The sequence below is a fragment of the Anastrepha ludens genome, chromosome 5, assembly GCF_028408465.1.
Source record: "Anastrepha ludens isolate Willacy chromosome 5, idAnaLude1.1, whole genome shotgun sequence".
NCBI classification, from domain to species: Eukaryota; Metazoa; Arthropoda; class Insecta; order Diptera; family Tephritidae; genus Anastrepha; species Anastrepha ludens.
Window position 1 is genome coordinate 55,999,333 of NC_071501.1, and position 9,597 is coordinate 56,008,929.

Below are 9,597 nucleotides of genomic sequence, written 5' to 3' on the forward strand. Positions count from 1 at the left end.
CAATACTTAAAAATATATTAAATTTTCATTAAATTAAAAATTAGAAGCTTAATGCATTTAAACATAATTTTTTGATTGAGTTGGACAAAGACGCAAAAACCTAATGTCACAGCAGATAGTTCAATATCGCCGGACTAGTTTGTATACATGTGAAATAAATTTTAAATTTAAATAACATAATGGCAACTCTTTTGCTCTTCCTTAAAGATATTTTATATACACGCCTATTTAGACCTCACCAGTAACAAGAATGAATAAGTCGGCTTATTGACATTAGCATAGTACCTTTTAAAATGTTAGTCGTTATCAAGATAAAAGCATTTCAAGTTCAAATTTAATGTTTCATTCTGTTCCAAATAGCGTCTCATTGTCCTCCCACAAAACCGTGCTCTGAGTTAGTAAAATGAAAAATTATATACATTTATTTATTTATTTAAATTTAACTTATACAGAAATCTAAACGAAACAAATGAGTTGCGACAAATAATGCTAATTTCATTCTTGTACCAATAGTGATGGTATTTTAATTTAAAATATATTACTTATATGGGCATTACATTTAAATTAAAGTAGTTTTTGCTGAAAAGGAAAATTAAGACGTATTCTTTCTTTCTATGCGTGTTGACTACTTTTGGCATAGCGATGTTTGCTTCAACTTCATTTAGTTCGTTGCGCTACTGTTCAATAATCCTTTGTAGTGGTAACATCGTGGTCGACACCTCTATCATAGACGAGGGGTGATGTTCTACAGGTTCTACGCTAGACAGGGATAGTTTACTGAGATGCCAGCCCTTGGTCGTGGAGAACCTGACCAGACCCTAGATAGGCATTCATCGGGAATCACCTTCCTGACCCCCCACCCCAGTCTTTTGCTTTATTTATTTGTGTAAAAAGTTTCATTGAAATTCATGTTGTAAAACATTCAGAAGTACCTGATTGGCTGACATAACCGGGGTCATGACAGCCGTTTGTTTACGAAAAACTGAGATTGTGTTGGCGGTGTACGATTAAAATATGTGACAAATGACCGAGCAGGATTCTGATGTCAAATCCCCGCTGACGTAGCAACCGAAGTTACTTGCTCATTTTCGTTTTTGAATGAAATAAAATAATTTTTGCTCGAATTATAGTGCCCACGATCGTGCGAAAGATACTACAGTAACAATATTCTTAACAGAACATCCATTTTTTGGTCTGTTAGTGCTTTTTCTATCCTCGACAGAACTAGTTTCGTAAAATTGTTTCACCAACCTTTAAACTTTCGACTCATTTCGACGATTATTTCCAAAAATTAACGAATTTTGCGATATATTATTCTTAAAGATCGGCTATTTTAATAATAAGCTTAAATAATTTTTCACTCGTTGTTTTATCGAGTAAAATTGTACATATTCTACATGACAAATGCAAAGAAGATATACATACAAAAAGTGCCTTCTAGGAATTATTCTCTACTGACATCTAGGCGTCACTTTTGAAATACCCTTTATTTCATTTGAAGTGCGCTGGTATTAAAATAATCTCGACTTTCTGTTCGCATCCAGTAAACCTTTCTTTTGTAATGATTGTACCGTGGGTAAGGCATATTTGAAGGAAAACACACTATTCCGTTTCATAACAGAAATCTATAAGGCAAAATCAGCTGTTTTGATTAACAAATCGATACCGCAACCTAAACGACTACAATTTTGGTGTGGTTAACGCGTGAAAATAAGAATTAGAGGTTTGAATTAAAAGCTCCAGTTGAAGCTACGCCTGTAAATCTATGTTCCGCAAAAAATGGGGTCGCCAACCACGTGTCGTACTTTGAATGTACAACTTAGTGGTTCTGCCAATTTTGACATATGGTTGCCTAGTTTGGTGGGTAGCTCTTCAGAAGGGCTACAACACCACTAAACTAGAGAGAGTGCTGAGAACTGCATGTGTGGGCATCACTGGTGCTTGTAAAATATGTCCCACTGCTGCGCTCAACGTTATTCTGCACTTACTTCCTGTGGATCTGCAAGTTAAATCCATTGCTGCTCAGAGCGCTATTAGGTTGAAGGAGATTGGCCTCTGGAGACAATTTCCTGTGGGACATAGTAGCATCTTGAAGCAAATCTCCCCTTCCTTCTCTGTTCTACGCACTGATCTCTCCATCCGCAAATTGGAATTTGAGGGTTGTGCTAGGGCTATCTTTCTGAGCAGGCAAGACTGGAAGGGGGAGAGTCGGCACGGACACAGGTACCTCTGTTTTCACTGACGGATCCAAGATGGAATCTGGAGCGGGAGCGGGGGTTTTCTCTAAATCAGCCAGCATTTCGGTCTCCTTTAAACTGCCGGAAACGAGCAGCGTTTTTCAAGCAGAGGTCTTCGCGATCCTGCAGGCATGCAAAATGCTTCGGGATCGCTGTTGGGACGGAGACATTAATATTTTTTCCGATAGCCAAGCTGCGATCAAGGCCCTGTCGTCGCCGTATTGCAGCTCTCTTCTGGTGAACTCCTGTAAAGAGGAACTCAAACATCTCGATCGAGCGGAAAACATCTCCCTTATCTGGCTTCCTGGGCAGAGGAATATAGAGGGAAATGAAATTTCCGACGAGCTTGCCAGGAAGGAGTCAACAGAACCAGCTTCAGCTGTCCCCCTCTCAGAAATCGGTGTACCTTTGTCCGTTGTTAAAGGGAAACTACACAATTTCTTTCTAAAAAAAGCGCAAGACAGATGGAGGTCTGTCGCATCGTGTGCTATTTCGAAAACACTATGGCCCCAATACGATAGAAACAGAACGCTTAATGTGATGGGAATCCCCCGCCATTCAATTTCCAAACTCATTGCGGTGTTCACTGGGTGATCGGTAATCATGCGAAGAAGCTTGGAGTTCCGTACAACCCCTATTGCAGAAGCTGTGGGGATCCTGCAGAGAAAGAGACTGTTGAACACTTTCTCTGCAAATGTCCGGCTCTGATGCCTAGGAGATTGAGATTCCTTAGCGCGCCCTTTGGGGATGACTTGAAGAAATTCTCCAGCCTAGATCCCTTTTCTCTCCTCCACTACATCAACAACACTGGATGGCTGTAAAAGGGTTTATCTTCCCAAAAATTTTTCTTTGCACAGGTAGTGGTCCACATTGTGGTATCAAAACGGCACGTAAGTGCTACTTGAAGTGTGCCTGTACTCTTGCCATTTTACCTACTTACCTACCTACCTACCCTGAATTAAAACAGTGAAATTGTAAATCGAAAAACTGCCTGCAAGTGATTCTGCCCATAATTTGGTAATCCTCTAATAAACCAGAAGGTAGTCCGGAATTCCGTTGTAATGAAGCCTTGTCCAAAGCGCGCAACCTAATTAAAACACTCTATGCCCAAGGTCCCTTAGATGGTGCTTATCTCAAGACAGGACTCTTTGATCCCGGATTTACTGGGAAAAGCAGTTAACCCAAGCCTAGTTTTGCATAACATTCGTTTAAGAGAAGGAATATACCTGATCAAGAATGAATTTTCAGAGCGCAGAACAAATGACATTTTTATAAACTAAGATACACTGACCTCAACAGCAAAATGCAAAATAACACATGAAAACTATTTTCACTTTGAATCATTTCACATACATATATGTATATTTATTTAACACTCAGGTGTAACATTAAAACATGTTTACGTTTGTGCCACGGAAACAATACATACATATATTTTAATTTATTTAAATAACGCAACTTAAAATTAGTATAACTTGCTTATCTAATTCAAATAAAAATAAACTTCAGGTAGTAAGATGCTTATTTTGGTATATACTGTACATATGTACACAAAAAGGTTGATCAAAAGCTATGAAGTTAATTTTTGAGGATACTGACTAAGTGAAATTGGCAGTAGAAAGTTCACTGGAGACTCTTGGAGAGCAAAATTAGAGGCAAATTTCGACAGCCAATCAATCCCTCTCCAATCCCTCTAAGACCACAGTTTTGCAACACCTATATACGAAATAAATAATTTAAGACCAAAAAAAATATTGCATTAATCTAAAAAAAAGGACTAAAAAAACAGTGTATAAATTCAAAAGGTATATACTTGTATGTATGTACTACAATAGATTATATATATATATACATATTTATAATTGGCGCGTACACCTTTTTCTGGTGTTGGGCCGAGCTCCTCCTCCTATTTGTGGTGTGTGTCTTGATGTTGTTCCACAAATGGAGGGACCTACAGTTTCAAGCCGACTCCGAACGGCAGAGATTTTTATGAGGCGCTTGTTCATAGCAGAAATACACTCGAAGGTTTGCCATTGCCTGCCAAGGGGCGACCGCTATTAGAAAAATCTTTTTCTTAATTTTGGTGTTTCACCGAGACTCGAACCGACGTTCTCTCTATGAATTCCGAATGGTAGTCACGCACCAACCCATTCGGCTACGGCAGCCGCCGTTTGCATCCATTAAATTGTTGAATACATCCTCGTTAGCCTTTAAACCCTCCCCAAATCTACCTATTACTTTCGCCATCATTTATCTTGGACACTTGCAGAGCTGCTAAAAAATGCAAAACCAATTAATATAATACCATGTTTATATATTGAAAATTAATTACCTTAAAGCTGGTTGTTTCACGCTTCTATGATGTTTACACTTCTACTATTAAAAAGGAAATTTTATATAAAGTTCGAAAAAAATTACATTTATTGCATCGGCCTGCTTTTTTAGCTATTTCCAAAAAATTTTTCCCTTGTCGCTATTTTCTTTCACTTGCTTTCATTTTAAACCCGCGCGCGGAGTTCTTCTGTCAGAAAAGTTCGAAGTAGTGGACTCAACGCGCAATTTTTTGCAGGTGCCTTATGTGAAGTTGATGGGTCTTGAAGCTTTTTCTTCATTTTGGTGTTTCACGGAGATACGAACCTACGTCTTCCGCATGGTAGTCACCCACTAATCCAATCGGCTACGGCGGCCGCCCCACTTCAATACCCAGTTGAGTTTTCTAAAAATTGATACTCTAGTAAGTTGCACCTAGAAACATACACTTCATTCAATTTGCCTCCTCTAGTGGATTATTTGTACCTGTTGAATTGTGCGTACTTACATATTCTTCTCCAAAGGAGCAGTCACACTCCTCCCGAATTCTACAAATGGCTCCTCATTGTTCTTGTTCTTTGATGCTGGTGCGGCTTTTTAACTCCCGTTATACCTTTTTTGAGAAATGATTAACGTCTTAACAATATTAAATAATATCACAATGTTTTCTTACCCTGTACCATTGATCGACGTTTTCATTGCTCCACCTAGAATATTCGCTTTACTTTCTGCCACATTCGAAGTTATCGTGGAGCTTCTTGAACCTAACATACTTATGTACATATATAAGCAGAGGTGCATGTGCACAAATTATTCAATCTTAAGTTGAGTGTGTGAAAGGTGCTTCGTGACTTGCTGCGAGCCTCGATTCCCCTATCAATTTTGCAGAGATCTTCATAGCCACTGCTGACGCCATTAACGGGTTTTCAATGACCAAATCATCGTCTCAAATAGACTCAAATAGGTTTTGCTCTTCCTTGCTCAAGAATGTCTACATAATTGCTTACCCAATTTTATTATTATTATTATGTAAATAGTTGCAAAATTAAATAAGGTTTTCATTAATCGAAAATTTAACACATCAGATTAAATTTTACTAAAATGTGCGCACGTATGTATATGAAGTTCCCCTCTCGACAGTGTATTTCTGCCATGAAAAAAGCTCCTCATAAACAACCATATTCAAGCGCCAAATATATAATATATACATACTTATATTATATATAACATGTATATATAATATATATTGGTCCATTATGGTGTTTTGTTGTTGGTGTCTATTGTGCCTAATTTATTGATTTAGAGTATTTTTCTTAGCCCAACTTCCTCAATAAATTTTATTGTTTGTCGTATTTTATTGAGTTTTATTTCCTCCACCAGATGTTTGCTCCGCTTATGCATCAGTACTGGGCATGATGCCAGCACATGTTTGGAGGTTTCATCATGAGTCCCCAAGACAGCCAACTTACTAGCCCTCTGGCCTTAAAAAATTGTCAGATTTAATTGACTTTGTGGTTACAAAAAACATTGATAGGAATCTCATTACCGCTGGAACTTGTACCGATCCCTCTTCAGATCACTCACCAGCCATGATCGTATGGTATGACCAGCCACATTTAGTAAAAAATGAACATTGTAGTAAAAAATCAAGAAGACATCGACTAAAATATTCTAAGCAGTCTGTTTATATCACCCGACGCAATGGCTACACAAAATATATGACAGAGAAGAACCGTTCAAAAGCGAAACGGTCAGATCGAGCGTCTTGCCTCTGAAAATACGGATAAGAATCTAAATAAAGATCAGAAAGTCAAAGAGGAACAAAGGAAATTATCTCCTCATTACCCCCAAATATATTCTATAGATGCTTTCCATTTCAATTCCACCGGGCTATTCGGGACATGTTCTTCGATTTCGATGTAACTCAAATATGTTGCTCTCTGGTCAAAATAATGAGACACGTATTTTTTTTGTTCGCCCGAAAAAAAAATTTTTCAATATTTATCGGCAATTTTGTTTTTTGGCTCAAATCGATTTTTTTAATTAAATAACAAATTATTTCTGACTAAGTTATGAGCAATTATGAGTGTGTTTATTAATGTTCGCTTCGTCGTGCAATTCTCCCAGACTACTACCCCGTAGGAAATCATAGGCCGTGTAGATTCATTGTAGTATTTCTGACGTACTTCCCCCTTGAACATTTAATGGCAATGCTAATGAAGGCAATTGAAAATATTAATTAGCTGTCAAAGAAGAGAAAAATTGTTTGCGTAAGCTATGCGTCGTTATAAAGACAATTCATAGAACATAGTCTTGTGTTTGTTTACTATATTGAGTCCCATATTTTTATTATATTATATCTATTGCTGCAAAAATAAACGAATGCAGGCAAAAGTTAAGTAACATACATAAAATTATTAATATAAAATTGTAAATACACGGGCGCAAAACACAACTCTTCGCAATGACTGCTAAATAGTTCCCACGCCAGTTGGTTCTACGGCTTAAGTCCGTTCAAGGGCTGTCACTTCAGCAACATTGCCAAAAACCGTATAAAGAAATTTTATTATGTTACAACAACAATAATTACTAAATTGTATTTTAGCTAGAAAGTTCATTGAAATTTATAATCGATTGTCTTGAGATACAAAAATATTTTTTGATTTAATTTGAGATATGTATATTAATTAGTATCTAATTCGACTAATTCTTACCAAAATATCACTTTATTGCAATGATGAAACTTGCCTCCTCTGTGTCTTGTTGCTTGCTAGTGCTGAAGACACTAAGGTATGTGTTTTTTAAAGGGCTAATTGTTTTCGCTACTGCAATTAGTATTGTTATTGCAGCATAATTACTATAGCTACTGCTGCTATTATTTTTAGGGAGGCATATACACCGATAGAATCAAATGGTATGCCTGGGTATGGTTCCCCTAGATTTCGACGCAGTCCTCGATTAAGCACTGTGCTTTTTTGTACGCGATTGAAGTTTAAATTAATTCGTATATAATTGTTTTAACTTTTTATTTAAATATCTTTCACCATATGTTGGGATACTTAATACTAAATCACCGGCAGATGTTTGCCTTTCTTTATGCTCTTGCTCGGAAAGGTGAGAAAATTTACCTTAGTTAAATTCCTGATATACGAAAAAGTTGTAATATTAAGTTGTAGAACACAAAATAAACATTTCTGCAAAGCAGTAAAATGTGCACTTAGTATGATTAATATAATATTTTTAATTATTAACTTTGTAACAGTTTTATTTTTTCCTCTGGATACTAGAGCCAATTATACAGTGGTGAGGTCTAAATGCTTTTGAAGACATAAGTTTTTTATTTTTTAGTTTTATTTTTACTAATATTTTTTCTTAAAGTATGCATACTGAAAATCTTTATATTATGTTCACATGTTTGTATACACAGAAAATGAAAATCAGATGGGCAACATTCACCCTTACTTTTTGTACCGTGTAGAAAATGTTGCACTTTAACCCGATAAGAGTGCCCCATTTTAAGAAAAGAACACGCGACATTGTGAATATGTTGAGAAAAGAACATGCTCAAAAGAATATTATTACTTGAAAAGAAACCGCTTTTAAACTCGAGGTAATGATGCAATGTGAACATAATATACATATATTACATAGTTCTATTGAAACGTCTTCATACTTGTAATGCTCATACTTGTTTTGTTTTATATAATTAATAACACTAAACGCAATTAACAATTATTTTGCTTATTATTAAGAGGGATATTAATTGTTCGTTACTCGCATTTACGCACAATTTAGTTACATTATTCACGTTATAATTTTACATTATTATTTTATTTTTATGTCAAAACTTTGGTACTAAAATATTAATATTTGTTGCATATACCATAGCGCGTCCTGTTTCAATTATCTTAAACAATTTATGTATTTTAACCACCGGTTTCACAAATTTATTTCTCACAATCTAAGTCTCTGCCAGTATGATGCCTTTATCTAGACTGAACTGACACCTTTTATTTCACTGCACTTTATCCACATAAAATATAAACATTGCCAAAACTTATGCAGGTTTTAATACACCCTCAACTTCTCGTTGCGAAGCTTGTTGAGCACCTTATTTATCTCATCGATAACACTCAAACCTGAAATGTATAGCCCCTAAGAGAAAAAAACAAAAATATGTCAAAAATCGTGTTGCTACTCTAATACATACATACATTTGCATTCATGTATGTGCATCTTGAATACCCTAAACAGGAAAAGAAGTATAATATATCGTATAAATATCCTTAAAATTTGTTTGCATTAAATTTTATTAATAATATAAATTATATAATTCGCTGAGATTTTGAAACAGTTTCCTTCCAGATTTTCATAAATTTATTAATTATGGTACTTTCGTCCGTTTCGTAACCATAACATTAGTCATAAAGACTTTTTATTTTAAGCCGACTAATATTTTTTTAGCCAAGAAGAGTCTCCAAATACAATTTTAAACTATATGATATCATAAATGTTTCAAAAGTTTAAGAGGAGTATGTCAGAGTTTAAGTTTTCCTGGAAACATTATGCCTACTTCTAACTATTTCGAAACACGTGAAGGGTATGCAAGAATTGGCAAATGGCACTAGTAAGCAATGTTCGTGCTCAAGCAAAATTTACATATACATGAATACATATGTGCGTATTACGTCATCGTATGCTTCATGGTTAATATTGTATTACGTTTACTACTAATAAAACAACCAAAAACACTTGTGACGTCTTCGTTTCGTGCATGCGCAGAGCCAAGTGGAAACTTAATAAGCGACCGCGTATGTATGCAAGTATTTTAGTATGTCGATATTATGCCGTCATCATTTTTTACAATACTCCAGCGAAAGCTTTTAGCGACCTTATAAATTCGTCACCATAATTTCTATGTACACGAAGATGCATCAACATGGTGGAAAACCGATATATATACTTGGATAATTGGCGCTTACACCCTTAATTGGGTGTTTAGCCGAGCTTATCCTCCTATTTTTTGTGTACTTCTTGATGTTCATCCACA

At 35.8% G+C, this 9,597-nt stretch overlaps 1 protein-coding gene across 2 annotated transcripts in view; it reads right to left on the reverse strand.

Annotated features, from left to right (window-relative positions):
• Positions 1 to 8,768, reverse strand: part of LOC128863901 (probable nuclear hormone receptor HR38) — a 31,963-nt gene extending 23,195 nt beyond the window's left edge. The window contains exons 1-2 of one of the 2 annotated variants that reach the window (XM_054103311.1): positions 8,431 to 8,768; positions 7,262 to 7,688 (exon numbers count right to left, since the gene is read on the reverse strand). The gene's annotated coding sequence lies outside the window, so the exon portion shown is untranslated. Of the gene's footprint in view, positions 1 to 7,261 lie in introns of both variants that reach the window. The other variant, XM_054103309.1, reaches the window with a different exon arrangement.
• Positions 8,769 to 9,597: the final 829 nt, after the last annotated feature.